Source organism: Schistocerca americana, chromosome 5 (assembly GCF_021461395.2).
Source record: "Schistocerca americana isolate TAMUIC-IGC-003095 chromosome 5, iqSchAmer2.1, whole genome shotgun sequence".
In the NCBI taxonomy this organism is placed as follows: domain Eukaryota; kingdom Metazoa; phylum Arthropoda; class Insecta; order Orthoptera; family Acrididae; genus Schistocerca; species Schistocerca americana.
The window spans coordinates 521,650,853-521,672,377 of record NC_060123.1 but is presented as its reverse complement, the minus strand read 5'-3'; positions in this window follow the sequence as shown (position 1 = coordinate 521,672,377).

The window sequence follows — 21,525 nt, the reverse complement described above, 5'->3', positions numbered from 1 at the left end:
TCAAAAATATACATAATATATGATTTTTGACATATTATTTTACCTTACTCTCTTCCCATAGCCCTTCAGGACTGAATATGATGGTTTTCTACACCGAAACTGGTAATCTACAACAAAAATTATGAAACAGACAGTTATCTGTTTTACAAGCTTTTTAGATACCACTAAAAATAGTTTCTATCTGGTACGTCACATGAAGGGAAGGAAACTAAACACCACAAAATTATGAAACAGTTAAATTCTATAAGTGCGTTTCATTAAACTCCATGAAAAAGTCAAAACAAGTTTGTGGTGTTAGCACTACGACTAGTTTTATCTGCGAAAGAAAATACTGAAAAGCGTCTAGAATAAGAGCCCAGCTTCTAAACTCCGGAGCTAGTCCACGACCGCAAAACGCGGTGCACTACTTTATCATTCATACTGCATAGACAGCATGTGTCAGACACAATCCCCTATGCGTTTCGCGCGAAATAGGATTCCGCTCAGATAGCTTTCAGCAGCAAACGCAATATGGACCTTTAATTAGTTAGTGTGCCAATTAACGGAATGGAGCAGGTGTTCGCGGAATGGAGTAAGGCAGGCAGGCAGCAATCGTACCGCGCTGATGAAGGGGCGCTACATCCCAATTATTGAGGCTTTAATTCTTCCGAAAAAAAGAAATATTGCAGCGGCTGCCAGGGGAAAAAAATTGTGGCTCTTACATCGTTAGTTATACGTGCTCAGTCAGTTCGGTGAACTGAAGTAGGTACCCTGAAGTGGAAAATACAGGGTGTTTCTAAAGGTTTCGTCCAGTTTCGCAAGATTGTATGTTCTACATACGGTAAGACGCCAAGGTCCCAATAAACTTAGATCGGAATTGAAAAGACTCTGTAAGTATTTCTTTATCAGATCCACAGTAATTCTGAGAAACTGCAACAAGTGAAACTGCAACAAGTGAATAGAACAAATTTAGAATTAGATACTGAATGCTTTAATCGAAGGCAGTGAACTATTACATTTCATCTCACGCCGGTTTTGTTTCTGTTCTGTTTCAACATACAGTAATAAGCACATTCCAGTAGCAGATGTTGCATGCGAATAAACTAACATAGAAGGATATTCAGTTACCAACTCAGAGCAGGCAATGAAACACAAAGAACAATGTAAAACAAAACGGCAGCTATAAAACATGTGCAAATAAATTTAACAGAGAACGCCGAAAAAAATTGTTCAAATGGTTCTGAGCACTATGGGACTTAACTGGTGAGGTCATCAATCCCCTAGAACTTAGAACTACTTAAACCTAACTAACCTAAGGACATCACACACATCCATGCCCGAGGCAGGATTCGACCTGCGACCGTAGCGGTCGCGCGGTTCCAGGCTGTAGCACCTAGAGCCGCTCGGCCACCTCGGCCGGCGAGAACGCCAAGCTGGCTTCAACACACAGTAATGTATATGATCCTACACAACCAAGCCAGCTCAAATAACATTCCTAAATTACAAACCGAGGTCGAACGCAATAAACAGGAATATTTATAACATAAACGGGAGAAACCGTCAAATATGTACACAGCCTGGCTTTTATATTCATATAAAAGTGTATAGATATAACTTAAAGCAGAACGCCCACACGACTTCAATGAAGACAGGCAAATTTAACTTATCTTTATGTTGAGTACACATGCAAGCACATAACTAGCTACTAGTACAGCCTACACATTACGATGTTAACTGACAGCCGCTGCTGTTGGATGGCCCTCATCCTGTTATAGTTCTGCAACAATTGAGGCGGAATTGACAGCAGGCGCTGTTAAGTCTACTTTTTTAAAATTTATTTGCCTTTGGCTTTAACCATTTAGTCAGAGAAGCAACTGAATACGGATTTGGTATACCACATTACATATACAGTATAAGCACAAGAAATGACGTTAATTCCAGGTAAACTTTATAGTACAGGATGACAATGAATGAACTATATTAAATAAAATCGTCATAACTTCTGAACGGTTTGCATTACGACGTTCAAACTGCGCGGTTGGCCGCAGGGCATGATAGAAATTATTATGCACTGTATGGCTTGGTTTAGCGACGAACCTCAGTTTCATTTGGATGAGTTCGTCAGTAATCCAAATTGCCATTACACTATCTAGAAGTCTCTTCACCCTCAAGGGGTGTCTGTATGGCGCAATGTCGAGTCTCGGAATAATCGGTGCGATATTCCTTGTTGTTACAGTATGTGAAAGTTAAGATTATTTCATTCCAATTATCCAAAGTCACCCTGATTTCAACAAGATGTGGTACATGCAAGACGGAGCTCGACCCAACCGAATCAGGACAGTGTATGATGTCCTGGAGGAACAGTTTGGGAATCGTATTCAGGCTCTGGGGTACCCGGAGGTCACTGGCATAGGCATCCGAACGCATGCGACTTCTTTTCGTGGGGCTGTATTGAAGACAAGGTGTACAGCAATAACCGCAAAACCATTGCTGCGCTGAAACCAGCCATTCAGAAGGTCATCGGCAACATCGACGTCCCCACACTTCTGCGAGTCATGCAGGATTTAGCTACTCGCCTGCGCCACGTCGTCGCCAATGACGGCAGGCATATTGAATATGTCATAACCTAAATCCGATTATCTGCAGTTACGTTTACACGTTACATAAAGTGAGCACGCAGTAGATTGTAACCAATTTCTGTTTTTCTTCATGTAGTTTAATAATTGTCATCCTGTACACTTTGTACATTCTCATGCTCAGTAGAGTCCATATACCACAACTTCCTGTACTGGAACCTTTGAGTCCCACTTATAACTAGGTATCCGCTTCATGCAGAAGCGAGGAAATACTGAGATATTCCGTTGTGGTCAGCTGTTGCAACACGTCCGTCACGGATGTAGGTTGGGGAATTCTTGCTCCGATCGAGGCGTGTTAAGTCGATGTGGCAAACCTTGCGTGTGCTCTCTGGCAGGATGCTAAGCAGTCTGGTGTTTAACTACAGCTAAAGAGACTAAATCGCGCTTTCAATTATATACCTAAAGCACACGGGTCTCACTTTGGTTGGAATTTATGCAACGATACTAAAATAAAATGCCTGGTTGCCAGTTGTAAGCCCCTGGTTGATTTGGTTGCTGGGAGACGTCTTCTTGATGTAGCTTCTTCAGTGACTTGCTCTCCCGTTCATTACCCAGTGTACTTCATAAGGCAATGAGAACAGGAACAAAACCTTTCGGCGTTCTCAGTTTCAACATATGACGTTCAGTTACAACTGTTGGGCGTGATATTCGGCGAGAATACGGTATAACATATTTTACATCTCAAAGCATTTGACAGTAGCACCAGCATTTTCCTGACGCTGGCTGTATTGGCAAGTGAGAATATACACTCACCTGGGTGTGCTCGTTGAAGATGTAGAGCGTTTTCATCAGTGACTTACTCGTAGTACACGGAAGACTACTCTTCGTACCTGTCCGTAATTGTTCATTCGTTATGTGTACGGCTGTCGGATTTTCCGGCGACATTCGTGTTTCAGACCACACAGGATTCAATAAGTACACGCCCGGTGGACGGCAGATCGAGCATTTGTCAAAGATAAATCAACGCGGATAACATCGGCGTTGAGCGCCCCGAACCTCCTTCCGAAGATAAATTAACACTAAGATCCTAAGCGTAATTCTAAAATGGACCCTACGGTTGTATTTACATGCATGTAAGAGATACTCGAAAATACAGATTTAGTAGTCGTATGTGTAAGTTAAAATTCATCTAACGTTTGAATTTTCAGTCGTAATGGAGATAGTTGTATGAATTTGAAATTAAAGACCCTCCGCTATTCATGCCCTACCCAGCCATCCGCGACAATGCTGCTCTCACCCTAGTGTTTGCATACAGGGTGTGATCAGCGGAGTTTTTGCGACAGTTAGTGTAGGTATGAGCTGACTGGGGGTAGCGCGACGTGGAAAGCGTCTTCCGGAAGTGAGTGCCATGACCTCAGTGGAGCAGTCAGAAGCCTGAGGCGTGACAACGTGTGACAACTGACGGGGACAACAGGGCAAGTGCCATCACCTGATTTCCCAGAAACTCTTGTCAGTGGAAGAGCGATCCAAATAAGCAAACACAGGTCTCAGTTTAGCCGTAAATATTCAACTGCTTCTGAGAAAACGACGTTTAAAGTTTCCGAGGCACTTTATGTGCCTCTTAGCGATTAAACCGTCCAACTGAAGCGGTGGCACAGTGGCCAACGCCGAAGCTTAACACTTTTGCGCCCCTTGTACGATAAATGATTATAATTATTTTTTATTATTTATTTTATTTCTTCCCATGTATGTAGAAGATTACTACACGAATGTATTATAATATGTATTGAAATTTAGCCGGCCGGAGTGGCCGAGCGGTCCTAGGCGCTACAGTTTGGAACCGCGCGGCCGCTACAGTCGCAGGTTCGAATCGTGCCTCGGGCATGGATGTGTGTGATGTCCTTATGTTAGTTAGGTTTAAGTAGTTCTAAGTTCTAGGGGACTGATGACCTCAGCAGTTAAGCCCCATAGTGCTGAGAGCCATTTCTTTTGAACTGAAATTTTGAAAAAAAGAAAAATGATGGAAGACAGAAGAGAAAGAATAAATGAACGGAAAAATTACTTGGAAATTGTTTTCGATGAAATTCCTGTAGTGTACAATGATTCATAATCAGTTGCAAATACCAGTATTTCGAAAAAAATGATCTGTTATAAATGATGAAATCTTTAGCAATGTTAACGACGATTCGTTCCCGAGAGAGATGCATACGAAAAAAAGGCAAGCCCGTCTTCTTACAGTGCTCATGATTTTCCGAATTTCTATATTTAGAATGTTTCCAGGATCGTTATCATCCATCGGAATGCACCAAATCTTCCTGAAGAATACACGTAAGAATGAAATATAAGAATTAATGATTGATCATATAAGGACGAACTATAAGAATATGATTTTAAAAATGTTGTAACCCCTGAAAATACCACAAACACATATTATGCTGGGTGATCAAAAAGTCAGTATAAATTTGAAAACTTAATTAACCACGCAATAATGTAGATAGAGAGGTAAAAATTGACACACATGTTTGGAATGGCATGGGGTTATACTAGAACTACCCCATATTGCTAGACGTGTGAAAGATCTCTTGCGCGCCTCGTTTTGTGATGATCGTGTGCTCAGGCGCCACTTTCGTCATGCTTGGCCTCCCATGTCCCCAGACCTAAGTCCGTGCGATTATTGGCTTTGGGGTTACCTGAAGTCGCAAGTGTATCGTGATCGACCGACATCTCTAGGGATGCTGAAATACGACATCCGACGCCAATGTCTCACTACAACTCCTGACATGCTTTACAGTGCTGTTCACAACATTATTCCTCGACTACAGCCATTGTTGAGGAATGATGGTGGACATATTGAGCATTTCCTGTAAAAAAAATGGAAATGGTTCGGTCCTCCCGTCGGGTAGACCGTTCGCCTGGTGCAGGTCTTTCGATTTGACGCCACTTCGGCGACCTGCGCGTCGAAGCATTTCCTGTAAAGAACATCATCTTTGCTTTGTCTTACTTTGTTATGCTAATTATTGCTATTCTGATCAGATGAAGCGCCATTTGTAGAACATTTTTTGAACTTTTGTATTTTTTTTTTTTTTTTTGTTCTAATAAAACCCCATGTCATTCCAAGCATGTGTGTCAATTTGTACCTCTCTATCTACATTATTCCCTGATTTATTCAGTTTTCAAATTATATTGACTTTTTGATCACCTGGTATAATAAATGTATGACATTAAGGACTGATATAAGGATCCGCTACAAGACTAAGAATTTAAAAGTATTATAAACCCGGAAAATACAACACACACATATTATATACTAAATGTATGGCACTTATTGTGATACTTGGTTGTAATTTTACAGTATTAATATAATGCCCTTGTATCTCTTATCTTGATAAGAAACATTCGTGTCACAACCTTCGGAAAATATGGGTAGATCAAAGAGCGAAATAAAATAAAACAAAGGAGAATAATAAACTGTTTTCGAAAATTGGACGCAAAAGTGAAAGACCGTGATGTTAGCCACTATGCCACCAGTTCGAAAGGACTTATTGCGTCCTAAAAGGTATCTGTGAGATCGTGTTACGGCACTTACCGTATTCTCGTAATCAGATGGGGCGGCGGCGAGGTTTGATGAAGCGGGCAGGGGGTGTCGGCAGCAGAACGGGAGGTGCAGCGACATCAAGCAGAGCGTCCATCTGTAGCCACAGTGCGAGTGTGTGATGAGTCGTGTATGGGTGCACTGGCCACACTCGTCTCAAGCGGCGTAGTAGGCTGAAAGCATGATCAGTGGCGGTACTCAGGGGTGTGACTACAGAACGAGCCAACACAGTCATTGGCACCAACGCGTACGAGTCTTATTGTAGAACTAGGGTGTCGAGGAGGCGGAACAGTTGACGTGGGGTGTAGCTGCAGACTGGAAACCACAACAGCCCAGGAGGGTGATTGGTCTCCTTCCTGAATGAAACGATGTCTGTTGCGATAGATATACAGAGAGGAACTCAGTGTTATAAGAGGAGTGGTAAGAATGCACTTCAGTGGCTAACAATGGAATTTTTTTTCAGTTGAGTTAGTCCAAGCTGTGTTAATCAGAGTTCTGTACACTGAAGGGCGTAAGTAGTGTATACTAGAGCCCTGCTGTGGTGCGTGAGTGAGAGCACTGATACGCTTCGCGAACGTTAGCGGAAGTTGCCGAAGATTACCGATGCTAATGGCAACAGCGTTAGCGCGTGTAGACGCGGCTGGCACTGCCGCGTGTGCCACGCGGATTTCACGCTGCTGCACCCACTTGCAGACAGGCTGAGAATTTACAGTGCGCGCATGCGCAAAACGCTTCGTTTAGTACCAGACTGAGGCGAAATTTATGCGAATGACGAACAACGAACATAGATATAAATTACTATTCGTTATTCACGAAAGACAAATATTATTCACTTATACAAAGGAAAACACTTATTCGCCATGTGTGAATGAAAAGATAAATTTGAAATCCAGTTGCATCTGTAACTCCAATTTCTTGTCATTTGTTAAACGCACGTACTCTCCGTTTTCTTTTAAGTTATTTTTATCAGAGCAACTGTTTCTTTGAAATGTCTCATCAGAAACTTTATTTGAATTACAAAGATTTATCGTCGTGACACTAAGAAAACTACGTTCTACACGTTTCTGAATCCTTCTGCGATCATGAATTCGATGTATGACTTTTAGCTCATGAATCTCCTTCGGCAAAAATTGAGAAATCATCAATCCCGCTGTAGCTTTTGGCAAATAAGACATTGTGATTTAACTTTAACGTCAATTGTCAAATCACACTCCTAATAAATTATCCTTTTTACATCATAACCTCTCTAGAAAGTCGTGAACCGGCTTCTTTGACATTTATTTGGCTATTATCTGTGTGAATTTGTTGTAAGCTTAGCTAGGCAATGGATAGCAATGGAGGAGAAGTACTTGTTTTTGAATCGTGGGTAACACTTTGCTGTAATAATTTCAGTTGCTATAGAAGAGCGGAAACGTCTTCCAATCGTCTCTTGACATTGTCACGATGCACAAGTTGCATCCCGCGTCCGGCCTTCCTGATTTAGGTTATCCGTAATTTCCCTAAATCGCTCTAGGCAAATGCCGGGATGGTTCCTTTGAAAGGGCACGGCCGACTTTCTTCCCCGTTCTTCCCTAAACCGATGAGACCGATGACCTCGCTGTCTGTTCTCCTCCCCGAAACAACCCTACCCAACCCCACAGGTTGCAAGCGTGCTGCACTGCATGAACTCATTTATATACTCGAACCTAGCGTTTCTTCCGAAATGTTTGAATCTCAGAGCTCTGCATAATTGCATATACGGATGTTTCATAAAAAACTATATCATATTCTAACGGTAAGCTCACTCGGAGTTACTTCTAAAACACTTTGGATGACTCTGGACGTCCAGCAGAATTTCATAAACGCTTTAGAAAACCTTAGATTAAAAGTTAGGTGGTGTTCATCGTTAGGAACCACTGAGATCTTGATTGGTTCACTCATTGTACCGCAACAACCACGAATAGCGTAATTACACTAAAGGGTCACGCATATTTGATAGTGTTATAAATGTGAGAAAGGTTCTGAAGATGAGAGTTTTTATCACCTACATCCTCATCGTTGCGTGGTTACGTGGAGCTCTTGCGCCGTGTTAGCGGTGGGAGTGAGAGACGTATTGGCAGGTGCAGAGACAGATGAAGGGCACCGAGTCCGTAGTGTAGTAGGGCTATAATGGACTGGTCAGACCGTCTGCGGCAGCCAATAAAAAAATGACGTGCATTGCAGCCAGAGTACTGGGCCACTGCGACAGCCAGCTGCCTCCGGATTGCCAACTGTGAACAGGCTGTCTCGTGGAGAACTTACGTCCCTACCTTCAGTGACTGTGCGCTTATCGAAGCAGCCAGACCTTCCTTTCATCCTGAAACAAATTTCATAAAGTCTTTCGAGAGCTTGTAGGTCTCGGGGTACTTTCGGTTCTGAAGGGACGTACAATACGTCTTCAAATTTATAGTCATCGCTTTCTGGCACAGTATTTTGTAAAACAAAACATGTATTTATTACAGCGACTGCAAATTCATCTCGAACATCCATTGGCGATGGAAACTTCTCCGTTCTCCATTTGTTTGTCACAGTATATTCCATAAGCCACCTAGTTGGAGAAGATCGGTTTTTGAAGGTTCTTCTACCGTTCATTAAACACCTTCCCCCATAAGGACGCATTAAATTTTCGTATACAGGGTGGTCCATTGATAGTGACCGGGCCAAATATCTCACGAAATAAGGATCAAACGAAAAAACTACAACGAACGAAACTCGTCTATCTTGAAGGGGGAAACCAGATAGCCCTATCGTTGGCCCTCTAGATGGCGCTGCCGTAGGTCAAACGGATATCAACTGCGTTTTTTAAATTAGGAATCCCCATTTTTATTATGTATTCGTGTAGTACATAAAGAAATATGAATGTCTTAGTTGGACCAGTTTTTTCGCTTTGTGATAGATGGCGCTGTAATAGTCACAAACGTATAAATATGTGGTATCACGTAACATTCGGTCAGTGCGGACGGTATTTGCTTCGTGATACATTACCGTTTACCAATTGCGAAAAAGGTCGATATCGTATTGATGTATGGCTATTGTGATCAAAACGCCCAACGGGCGTGTGCTATGTATGCTGCTCGGTATCCTGGACGACATCATCCAAGTGTCCGGACCGTTCACCGGATAGTTACGTTATTTAAGGACACAGGAAGCGTTCAGCCACATGTGAAACGTCAACCACGACCTGCAACAAATGATGATGCCCAAGTAGGTGTTTTAGCTGTTGTCGCGTCTAATCCGCACATCAGTAGCAGACAAATTGCGCGAGAATCCGGAATCTAAAAAACATCGATTGTACCCGTACCATATTTCTATGCACCAGGAATCGCATGGCGACGACTTTTAACGTCGTGTACAGTTCTGCCACTGGGCACAAGAGAAATTACGGGACGATGACAGATTTTTTGCACGCGTTCTATTTAGCAAGGAAGCGTCATTCACCAACAGCGGTAACGTAAACCGGCATAACACGCACCACTGGGCAACGGAAAATCCACGATGGCTGCGACAAGTGGAACATCAGCGACCATGACGGGTTAATGTACAGAGCGGCATTATGGGAGGAAGGATAACTGGCGCCCATTTTGTCGGTGGCAATCTAAATGATGCAATGTATGCTGATTTCCTACGTAATGTTCTACCGATGTTACTACAATATGTTTCACTACATGACAGAATGGCGATGTACTTCCAACATAATGGATGTCCGGCACATAGCTGGCGTGCGGTTGAAGCGGTATTGAATATCATATTTCATGACAGGGGGATTGGTCGTCGAAGCACCATACCACGACCGCACGTTCACCGGACCTGACGTCCCCGGAATTCTTTCTGTGGGGAAAGTTGAAGGGTATTTGCTATCGTGATCCACCGACAACGCCTGACAACATGCGTCAGCGGATTGTCAATCCATGTGCAAACAATACGGAAAGCGAACTACTCGCTGTTGAGTGGAATTTCGTTACACGTATTGTCAAATGCATTGAGGTTGACGCACATCATTTTGAGCATTTATTGCACTAATGTGGTATTTACAGGTAATCACGCTGTAACAGCATGCGTTCTCAGAAATGATAAGTTCACAAAGGTACATGTATCACATTGGAACAACCGAAATAAAATGTTCAAACGTACCTAAGTTCTGTATTTTAATTTAAAAAACCTACCTGTTACCAACTGTTCGTCTAAAATGGTGAGCCATACGTTTGTGACTATTACAGCGCCATCTATCACAAAGCGAAAAAAGTGGTCCAACTGAAACATTCATATTTCTTTACGTACTACACGAATATGTAATAAAAATGGGGGTTCCCATTAGAAAAACACGCACTTGTTATCCGTTTGACCAATGGCAGCGCCATCTAGCGGGTCAACCATAGCGCCATCTGGTTTCCCCCTTCAAGCTAGACAAGTTTCGTTGTTGGTAGTTTTTTCGTTTGACGCTTATTTCGTGAGATATTTCGCCAGGTCACGATCAATGGACCACCCTGTATACCAAATGCCTGTCACCGACAATGACGCACAGCATCGTGACTCCCTTGTTTGATATAGGACTTTTCTCTGATATTTGTAAACGTCTACTAACGAGACTGCAAAAAAGAGAAAAAAAGAAGTTGAGTCACTATACCCATGTGCCCATGTAACTTACCATCAGCAGCGCATAAAGCAAGTAAAATGACTGAAATATAATTTTTGTAATCGCAGTAAAGTACGTCTGTTGAGAGAAAAATGATAAAACATAGTCCACGTCCATCTCGCTCGACCGATCGATCACTACTGATCTTCACCTGGCTCACTAACTTGGTTGCTTAACACAGCGGCTGTCTAGTGCGTTATAGCCCAAACTGCTGAGGCCGTCCGCCTATAAGCATTTTTATGTTTCATTTGTTACGCTGTAAATCAGGTAAAGCTGTGTTGAACTTGAAGAACGGTTCCAGCAATGCAGTGCTTTGCTAGGCAAGGTCATGTGCGCTTGACTTCCTCCTACTGCTGAGGAGACTTACACAACCAGGTAGAGGACGATCTACATTTCAACACGTACTCCGAAATACCATGCGACTTTACTTGGCGCTCTTCTCATTGTTATAGGAGAAAGAAGCGATACGGACAAAGAAAATCTTTGGACCAACCGGGGATCGAACGCTAAGCGTAATTTTTCTATTCTGTAACTTAAACCACTGAGCATCGAAAGCACATTTCTGTAAAAACCACTAATACGTTATTTACAGTATAAACAGGAACATCACTGAGCCAAGAGAACAAATACTAATTCTGTACAAGAAGGGCATAAAGAAAATACAGTGGTATTATATGTTATTCGTTATTAATTTATAGATAATTTATTGGCGAATAAGTCTGTTTGAATGATCTGCTCATTCAAATAATTATCCAGACAGAAATCTATTCGAATTATACCCATATCTTTTCACCATTACACCTTACACTAATAGTTCACTTGGTCGATTTTCTCACGAAAGCGTATGGTGTAGCTGGATTGAAGTTTTTTAGTAAATTATAAACGAAGTTCATGAAACTAGTCAGTTTTCACAATATCAACCTTTTTTTATGTGTTCTGTAGAAAATATATCTAAATGTCAATCCCAGCAGGCCGGTGTGGCCGAGCGGTTCTAGGCGCTTCAGTCTGGAACCGCGCTACCGCTACGATCGCAGGTTCGAATCCTGCTTCGGGCATGGATGTGTGTGATGTCCTTGGGTTAGTTAGGTTTAAGTAGTTCTAAATTCTAGGGACCTGATGACCTCAGATGTTAAGTCTCATAGTTCTCGAGGCGTTTGTACCATTTTTTTGTCAATCCCATTTCAGCATCTGACTGAAGCGAACATTAATTCACCTACTGTTATTTCACTAAAATATACAGTTCCACAACTGAAACAATGAGCTTCAGTAACATTCACTATTTGGTTTCCACTTTAATGTCCGTTATACCGTGGCAACAGTGGCCGCGCGGTTTGAGGGGCCATGTCATGGATTGCGTGGCCCCTCCCGCCGGAGATTCGAGTCACCCCTCGGGCATCGGTGTGTGTGTTGCTTTTAGCAAAAGTTATTTTAAGTTAGTTTAAGTTGTGTGTGAGTCTAGGGATCGATGACCTCAGCAGTTTGGACCATTAGGAATTCAAACGCATTTGAACTGTGGCAAAACGTGGTGAATCTCATCTATAGGTATAGTCTATGTTTCCTTACCCGCATGACTATGGCACGGGGCTGTTGCGCGTCAGTGAGTGAACGAGCACCCGTGATAACGAGTGAGGGGTACTGTAAGTCACGTGCGTGCTGAGAGAGTGGTGTAGATGAGTGCTATTCACGTGGATTCACCACGAGGCTGCAGTGCCCTAGTGTACACTGAGACTAACGATTTGTCAGCCATATACAACAAAGAATGACGGCGTGCACAATGCAATGTGTTGAGGTTATTTGTTTGCCTGTACACTCAAAAACGTCGCTATGTTATTCTCATTTATTGTCGATATGCTGTGAGAGCTGCAAAAATTTTGTATCCTATCGTACAGAGAATTGTAACTGCTTGTTTAGCGAAAGCAGTATTTTGGTTGGTTGTTAGTAGTGTTGCAAATAGAGAGTAGGTGGTGACAAGAGCGGTTCGTAGATATAGTATCCAGTTTAAGTGTACGACTACGGTATCCCAAATAAACCTGAGGGCTGCTGTTCTGATTTGTTGTTTCCACTAAGTGGTTCTGTTTGGAACCTGTTTTCATTTTCTGATTAATGAATATTATGAACTGTATTCTTGTTGTGGCAACCAATTTTAGTCTTACTGGAGCGGTGTCGATTTCAGCTTGTTTTAGCACAATGATGAGGAAATTTTAATTCATTTATTGTGCTGTTCTAACGCTTATTCTCCAGGAACTGTAAGTGGACCAAATACTTAAATTCAGTTAATCAAACAGCTGTTTCGTTAATTGTCATGGAAGATAGTTTTGGTTTAATAAATTTGTTAACATAACGCTACGCCCGCAAAACCCCCAGCCGAACACCATTCTATCAAAATCCTACGCTGCAAGACGGAGTCTTGCGAAACTGGATGTATCCTTTTCTGAAACAGCCAGTATTTACAGCCCACCTAGGTCAGTGCTCTAACGTGTTCCATAAGCATTGTGCCTGCGTATGCTTTCGCCAACATACATAGATCAAAAAATAAAAGTATTTTAGATGTGGTGCTTGCATCACTACGTAGATAAGCAGCACATACAATAAAGGATACAGCTTTCAGTGAATTAGACGAAGATAGTTAATAATAAATGAACTGAAACATCCCAGTAATAAGTACTTGATCTTTCTCATTATTGCCCGCATCTCGTGGTCGTGCGGTAGCGTTCTCGCTTCCCACGCCCGGGTTCCCGTGTTCGATTCCCGGCGGGGTCAGGGATTTTCTCTGCCTCGTGATGGCTGGGTGTTGTGTGATGTCCTTAGGTTAGTTAGGTTTAAGTAGTTCTAAGTTCTAGGGGACTGATGACCATCGATGTTAAGTCCCATAGTGCTCAGAGCTATTTGAACCATTTCTCATTATTGCTCGTGATCCGGTCCACATGGCCAAAGCCTACTGTTATATCGTCGGCAGAACATACCCAGCTGCCACGACGCATCATATATTGTCCTACAGATGAAGACTATCGAACGTCAGTAGCTTCATTTACATGTTGGTGCGATCGCCTACCAAATATATTTTCACTACAGTATAATAAAAGCTAGAAGATACCAGTTCATGACCAGCATCGGTCATAAAAAGGGTAAAATTCCGATCGAGACGGAAAGATACTACTTTTAGTGTTAAAAAATTTCACTGATGTCTACTACAAATGACATGTTTATAAAGCTTGGATGTAGTTACGACAAGAGGTATGCGACGTACGTTTTTGTTCATAATCCTTAATTACACACATCAAAAAACGTTTCGCATCACCCCGGTTCCGAGAACTCCTGAAGACAGACGTTGACTGTGGACATTGCATCACAGACGCAGTCCCTTTGACTGTTTAGAGATGTCACTAAACCTGCCCAAAGGAGCAAACCACCATGCATGATCAGCGCCTGTTAGACGGAGGAGGTCCGACAGCTGATCAGTTCCAGTCATTCCACAAGGAAGGAGGTACACGGTTCGTGTTGTCTGCAGTTCAACTAGGCCTAGACGGTCAATACCGCGGTTCGATCGCGTCCGCATTGTTACTTTGTGCCAGGAAGGGCTCTCAACAAGGGAAGTGCCCAGGCGTCTCGGCGTGCACCAAAGCGATGTTGTTCGGAAATGGAGGAGATACAGAGAAACAGATAACATGCCTCGCTCAGGCCGGCCAACGGCTACTACTGTAGTGGATGACCGCTGCGTACGGATTATGGATTGGAGGAACCCTGACAGGAAGGCCACCATGTTGAATAATGCTTTTCGTAAAGCCACAGGACGTCTTGTTACGACTGGAACTGTGCGCAATTGTCTACATGATGCTAAACATCACTTCCGACGTCCATGGCGAGGTCCATCTCTGAAACCACGACACCATGCAGTGTGGTACAGATGGGCCCAACAACATGGCGAATGGACTGCTGAGGATTGGCATCACGTTCTCTTCACCGATGAGTGTCGCTTATGCCTTCAACCAGACAATCGTCGGAGACGTGTTTGGAGGCAACACTTTCCAGCGAGTGCAGCAAGGTGGAGGTTCCCTGCTGCTTTTGGGTGTTATTGTGTGGTGCCGACGTACGTCGCTGGTGGTCATGGAAGTCGCCGTAACGGCTATACGATACGTGAATGCCATCCCCCGACCGATAGTGCAACGATATAGGCAGCATATTGGCTAGGCATTCGTCTTCATCGACAACAATTCCCGCCCGCGTCGTGCACATCTTATGAATGACTTTCTTCAGGGTAACGACATCGCTGAACTAGAGTGGTCAGCAGGTTATACAGACATGAACACTATCGAACATGCCTGGGATAAATTGAAAAGTGCTGTTTATGGACGACGTGACCTATCAACCACTCTGAGGGATCTACGCCGAATCGCCGTTGTGAAATGGAACAATTTGGACCAACTGTGCCTTGATGAACATGTGAATAGTATGCCACGACGAATACAGGCTGCCCGATATTAGAGGTACCGGTGTGTACAGCAATCCGGAACACAACCTCTGCAATGTGTGGTTTCATGGGCAAAGAAATGGCGGAAATGTTGTTTATGTTGATCTTTATTCCTATTTTCTGTGCAGGTTCCGAAACTCTCGGGACGGAGGTGATGAAAAACTAATCACGTTGGTCACCATACTGATAATCTGTCAGTTAAAAACCGTTAAGTTATCTAAGACTTTTCTGCGTGTTTTGGGCAGTAAATGCCATCGTGACCCGTGAATACTCTAATGCCGCACGTGTTCTCGTTGATCGTGCCAAATTGTGAACATCCAACAGAAAAGTATTTGATAGTGTTTCAATTCCTAATTATTTTCCGGTTTACTGACACTCATGTTGTATTTAGCAACACAAGCAGTGAAAAGTTATTACACTCGTCTATTAACCGCAACGCCTGCTTGGATATCCCAGACGGCATGCTCTACAATGTGAAACGTAACAGTTACAGTGCGAAAGTACAGACAGTTGACGTCGCAGACTCAAAGAGCAACACAGAGTAAAGTAAAAGCTGTTGGTATCTTTGAACGCGATCTCTTTCTTCATTTTTGTCTGTCTTTCTCTCACTCTCCCACTCTGGTGTTTTGTCACTTTTTATCATTTAATTTATTCCCGAAAACAAAATCAAATTTCTACCGCACTTGTCGATGCATACAAAAATATGAAAATGGAAAAGTATTGTTTCTAAATCGTATACTATAACACAGATATATCGCCAGAGTCTGCTCTGTTTTAATTTTGGAAGTTGTACAGAGCATTTCCAGAAGGATGTATGTTGCAGTAGGTATTGGGAGATGAAGAAGGATAGAGTAGCATGGAGAGCTGCATCACACCAGTCTCTGGACTGAAGACATCAACAACAACAGTGAGCATCCAACTAATCGGAGAGAAACGTTTGCATTCCTTACAAATTCGACTGCATTGCCTCTGTCTTTGAATCATGAAGATAAAGCATATGGTGTCTATAATTTTGTTTTTCTTTTGCTAAATCATCAGCTTTTCTGACTGGTTTGATGCAGTCCGCCACGAACTCCTCTCCTGTTCCAATCTCTTCATCTGAGTGTAGCACTCGGATCATACATCTTCTGCTATTTGCAGGGCGTATTCCAATCTCTGTTTTCCTCTACAGTTTTTACCCTCTACATTCTTTCTAATAACATGTAAGTTCTTCTCTTATGTCTTAACAGAATCCCTATCAAACGGTCTCATCTTCTTGCCTGTGTTTTCCATATTCCTGTTTTCTGTATACTTCCGGAACTCTTGGAACCGAGGTGATGCAAAATACCTCACAGATATTGCGCAAAAACTTCCTCATTCCTTGCCTTATCAGTCCACCAAATTTTCAACATTCGTTGTTAGTACCACATATCAAATCTTTCGATTCTCTTCTGGTCCGGATTTCCCACAGCTCATGTTCCGCTACCATACAATGCTGAGCCCCAAACGTATAATATCACAAATTTCTTCCTAAGATTAAGGCGGATGTTACACTAGTAGACTTCTCTTGGCCATGCTTTCCCTTTTTGGCGGTGCTAGTCTGCTTTTCATATCTTTCTTCCTCCATCCGTCATGGGTTATTTTACTGCCTACGTATTAGTATTTCTTAACTCCATATACTTCGTGACCATCAGTCCTGGTGTTAAGTTTCTCCCTGTTCTTATTTCAGCTATTTCGTCATTACTTTCATCTTTCTATGGTTTACCTTCAGTCCATATTCAGTACTCATTAGACTGCTCATTCCGTTCAACACATCCTGCAGCTCTTCTTCACTTTCACTGAGGATAGCGATGTCGTCAGCGAATCTTATCTGCGATATCTTTTCGCCTTGAATTTCAACTCCACTCTTGAATCTGTCTTTTACTTCCATGATTGGTTCTTCTAAGCACAGATGGAACAGTAGGGGCGAAAAAATACCTCCTGTTTTTACACCATTTTTAATCTGAGCACTTCGTTCTTGGTCTTCCACTCTTATTTCATATCATATATCACCATTCTTCCACGATAGCTTACTCCTATTTTTCTCAGAATTTCAAACATCTTGGATCATTTTACTTTGTCGAACACTTTTTCCGTGTCGACAAATGTCTTGATTTTTCTTTAGTCCTGCTTTCATTATCAACCGCAACGTGAGAACTGACTCCCTGGCGCATCTGTTTTTCCTAGACCCAAACTGCTTGTCATCTAACACAATTTCAATTTTCTTTTCCATTCATCTGTATCCTATTCTTGTTAGCAACTTGGATGCATAAGCTGTTAAGCTGATTCAACTGGTTCAAATGGCTCTGAGCACTATGGGACTTAACTTCTGAGGTCATCAGACCCCTAGAACTTAGAGCTACTTAAACCTAACTAACCTAAGGACATCACACACATCCATGCTCGAGGCAGGATTCGAACCTGCGAGCGTAGCGGTCGCGCGGTTCCAGACTGTAGCGCCTAGAACAGCTCGGCCACAACGGCCGGCTGTTAAGCTGATTGTGAGGCAGTCTTGCACTTGCTGGCTCTTGCAGTCTTCGGAATTGTGTGGATGATGTTTTTCCGAAATTCTGATGGTATATCGCCAACTCATTAATTCCACAAACCAATGTAAATAGTCATTTTCTTGACACGTCATCGATGATCAGAAATTCTCAATGAGTGATGTCCATTCCTCTTGCTTTATCAAAATTAGGTGTTCCAAGCTCTTTCAAATTCTGATTATAAGACTCGATCTCCAGACTCTTGTATACAGACTCCTGTTTATTTTCTGAATGCTGAGTCAGTCCTTCCAACTACCATTTATTCTTCAATTTTTCATATTTTTCATGCAAGTGTTTCGCCTTCGCTTCCTTGAACTTCTTATTTACTTAATAATAATGTTACCACCATTGCTTTGGACTGTCTTACCAGAACTGTCATCGAACATTTTTTCCATATGACCTCTTGACACTCCTTTTCCATTTGTTCTTATTTTTCATGCAGCCATTATCCTTAAGTTTCCTTCACTACCTATTTCCTTCATTCCTAAAAGACTTTTATTTCTGTATTTATGAATTCCCCTGAACTTTTGTGCACTTCCTCGATTCATCAATCAAATGAAGTATTTCCTCTGTTACCCACTGTTTCTCGCCGTTACCTTCTCTATAACTATGTTTTTCTTTCCAAATTCTGTGATTGCCCTTACTTTACATGTCTGTCTCTCTTGAACTAAACTGCCTGCTGAGCTATTCATTATCGCAGTATCTGTTGGCTCAGAGAACTATAAGTATATCTCTCCATTTCATAGGTCTTCCGCATTCCACATCTTTGTGACTTGATTATTCCTGGCTAGTCAGTTTAACTTACGCCTACTCTTCATCACTACTAAGTTGTCATCTGAGATTATGTACGCACCTGGGTATGCCTTACAAAGCAGTATCTGATTTCGGAACCTCTACCTGACCTTTATGTAATCCAACTAAAATATTCCTATATCTCTCTGCCTGTTCCATGTATACACCTTCTTCTCGTGATTACTAGCTGAGTTTTATGGTGGAAGTCAGTATCTCTCCTCTCTCATTCGTAGTACCAAGCCCATATTCTCCTGTAATCCGGTCCACTATTCTTTCCCCTCCCGCCGCATTCCTATCTCCCATGATAATTAGATTTTATTTCCCTTTACGCACTGAATTAACCGTTCTAGATTCTCATACACTTCCTTCGTCTTTTCATCTTGGCTTTCGACGTTGGCATAAACACCTGAACTATCGTTTTCGGTGTTGGATTTATGTCGATTTCCATAAGAACAACCCAATCACTGAAATGTTCACGCTAGCACTCTTTCGCCCTACGCTCCTGTTCATAACGTATCATACTCATATTACACCATTTTCTGCTGCTGCCCTGACCAGATATTCTTGTCTTCTTTCCATTTCACTTCACTGACACTCACTACATCTAGATTGAGCCTCTGTATTTTCCTTTTGAGATTTTCTAGCTTCCATGCCACGTTCAAGTTTCTGACATTCCACGCCCCGACTCGTAGACCGTTATCGTTTCGTTGGTTATTCAATATTTTTCTCATAGTCACCTCCCCCTTGGCAGCCCCTTCTCGGAGATCCGAATGGGGGACTATTCCGGAATCTTTTGCCAATGGAGGGATCATCATAACACTTTTCAGTTAAAGGCCACATTTCCTGTGCATACACGTTATGTCTCTTTAATGCAGTGGTTTTCATTACCTTCTGCAGCCTCATGCCGTTGAACATTGCTGTTTCTTCGGCGTCTTAGCGGAAGTTTCCAACCCCTAGGAGAAGAGAATACCCTGAACTTCTTTTCGCTACTTCGCTCTCTTCGACAAGGCCACTGGTCGAGTAAGGGTGACTTCTGATACTGTAAGTCTTCGGTCGTCACTGCTGATGATCTTTAGTCAAAACTTAAAGCATGGTGGGTTTCGAGCCCAGGACCGAGGACATTTCGATTACAAATCACAGACGCGGCCCTAGACCACGGGTTAATTTACATGCCAATAATATGAAGTGATAAACTCGTCAGATGCATCAGCGTCAGTATTGAGTCCTCTGCTAAATAGGACGTGGAATTTCAACAACCTGTCTACTGTCAGCGTGAAATGCGTCATCTCTGATGATAATAATAAAATGCTATTAGTAGTAGATTTCCATTATTTAGTGATGTCCACCATGATGTCAATGATAACTACCAAGGAAAAAGTGTAGGTATGTCAAATCTTGGCATTAACTGCTTATCAGCATTACTGTCCCGTCTTAATTGGCTGAGGATAACTTTTCACTCATAATCAACACTGAAGCATGGAGAAATTCAGCGAAATGACAGTACAGATCGTAGTGGGTAAAATAAATAAGAATTAATCATTTTCAAGAGACGGTTAGAAAAACGGCCATTTAAATTTTACACTTTTATAAGATTTTTATATTTGTTATCACACTCGCCAGTCAACTGGTCTCTTCGTGAAAAACTACATTATAGAAAACTTAACGGGATATCACATATCAAGTAAGGATAGAATCTTAAATATTTATGCTTTAATGCTTCTGTATATACATTTTCTAATCAGCATTATGCGAACTATGTACTAACTAGCTCCATGGTGAATAATTCATGGCTTGCAATTAGCTAAGGAACCGGATCAACAAATCAATAGAGTACCATGAGTCAATGTGCCTAATAAACGAAGCGCTAGTGTAGTAGGTATTGTCTGTAGAGACAAGCAGCGCTGAATTTGAGTAGTATGGAAGCAAGTACTTGATTATTTTTAGTGTTGTGGTCTTAATGTGGGTTTTCTTATCTTTCTTATTTCTTAATTAGTTTACTAATACTGAGTATGACGATAACATAGTTTACCGAAACTGGCTATTCAGAATGCAGTGTTTTATTGCGATCTTGGCTAAGAAGTTTTTCCTATCCTAAGAAAGAATTCCCTTGTTTATTTTAGTGATGTAAATTCTTGTTTTGATTGTACTCTTAAACTGAAAATTCAATGATACAATCAATATAGGAAAATAATTCACGGCCACGTTTTCTCAACGAAAAGAATTTCAGATATCGGCCAAAGGATGACTTCAGAATAGTATCCAGCGTTGTGCTAGAACCGAAAGTGTGAGGTCAGGCTCCAGTTGCTACATGAACTGTTCGTCTCTGGCTCTGATAAGTGTTGTATTAATTTTAGCCAAACCATAGGGTGTGCTTTTGTTGCCCCTGCTGATCGCATATTGGCAGCATGCTCTTGCATTTTCCTGCGTGATATCGCCAAAGGTATTTCCTATAGGTCTTTGGAAGAAATGTTGCTGTCTGTTATTCACATCTTTATCAAAAGTTATGATTTGGCGGAAAAAAGATCGGTCCTTGTAATACACTGCAGTCTTTAAACAAATAATGTTGAAAATAGCTACACATTTTACTCATAGCACAATTGAAAGGTGGATCCAGCTATCTAAAATGTGGAGTTATCTGTCACACCTGTATATATAAAGCATAGTGTGTATGTGTCAACTATTTAACACAGAAACAGCAGGACTGAGTGGTGTTAGCACAGTGAGTTTCATAACCTCCCAGCTGCAATATGAACAGAGAGATGGCAAATCAACTTTACTTGCAGGGCAGCCTACATGTCAGGGGCAAGACTTTATTATCCCGGTCCTAACATGCAGGCAACTCTGTTGAACAGATGTGCTGTGGTGGAGTAGTATTAGCCTGGTTTATCGACCTCTTCTGAATGGCG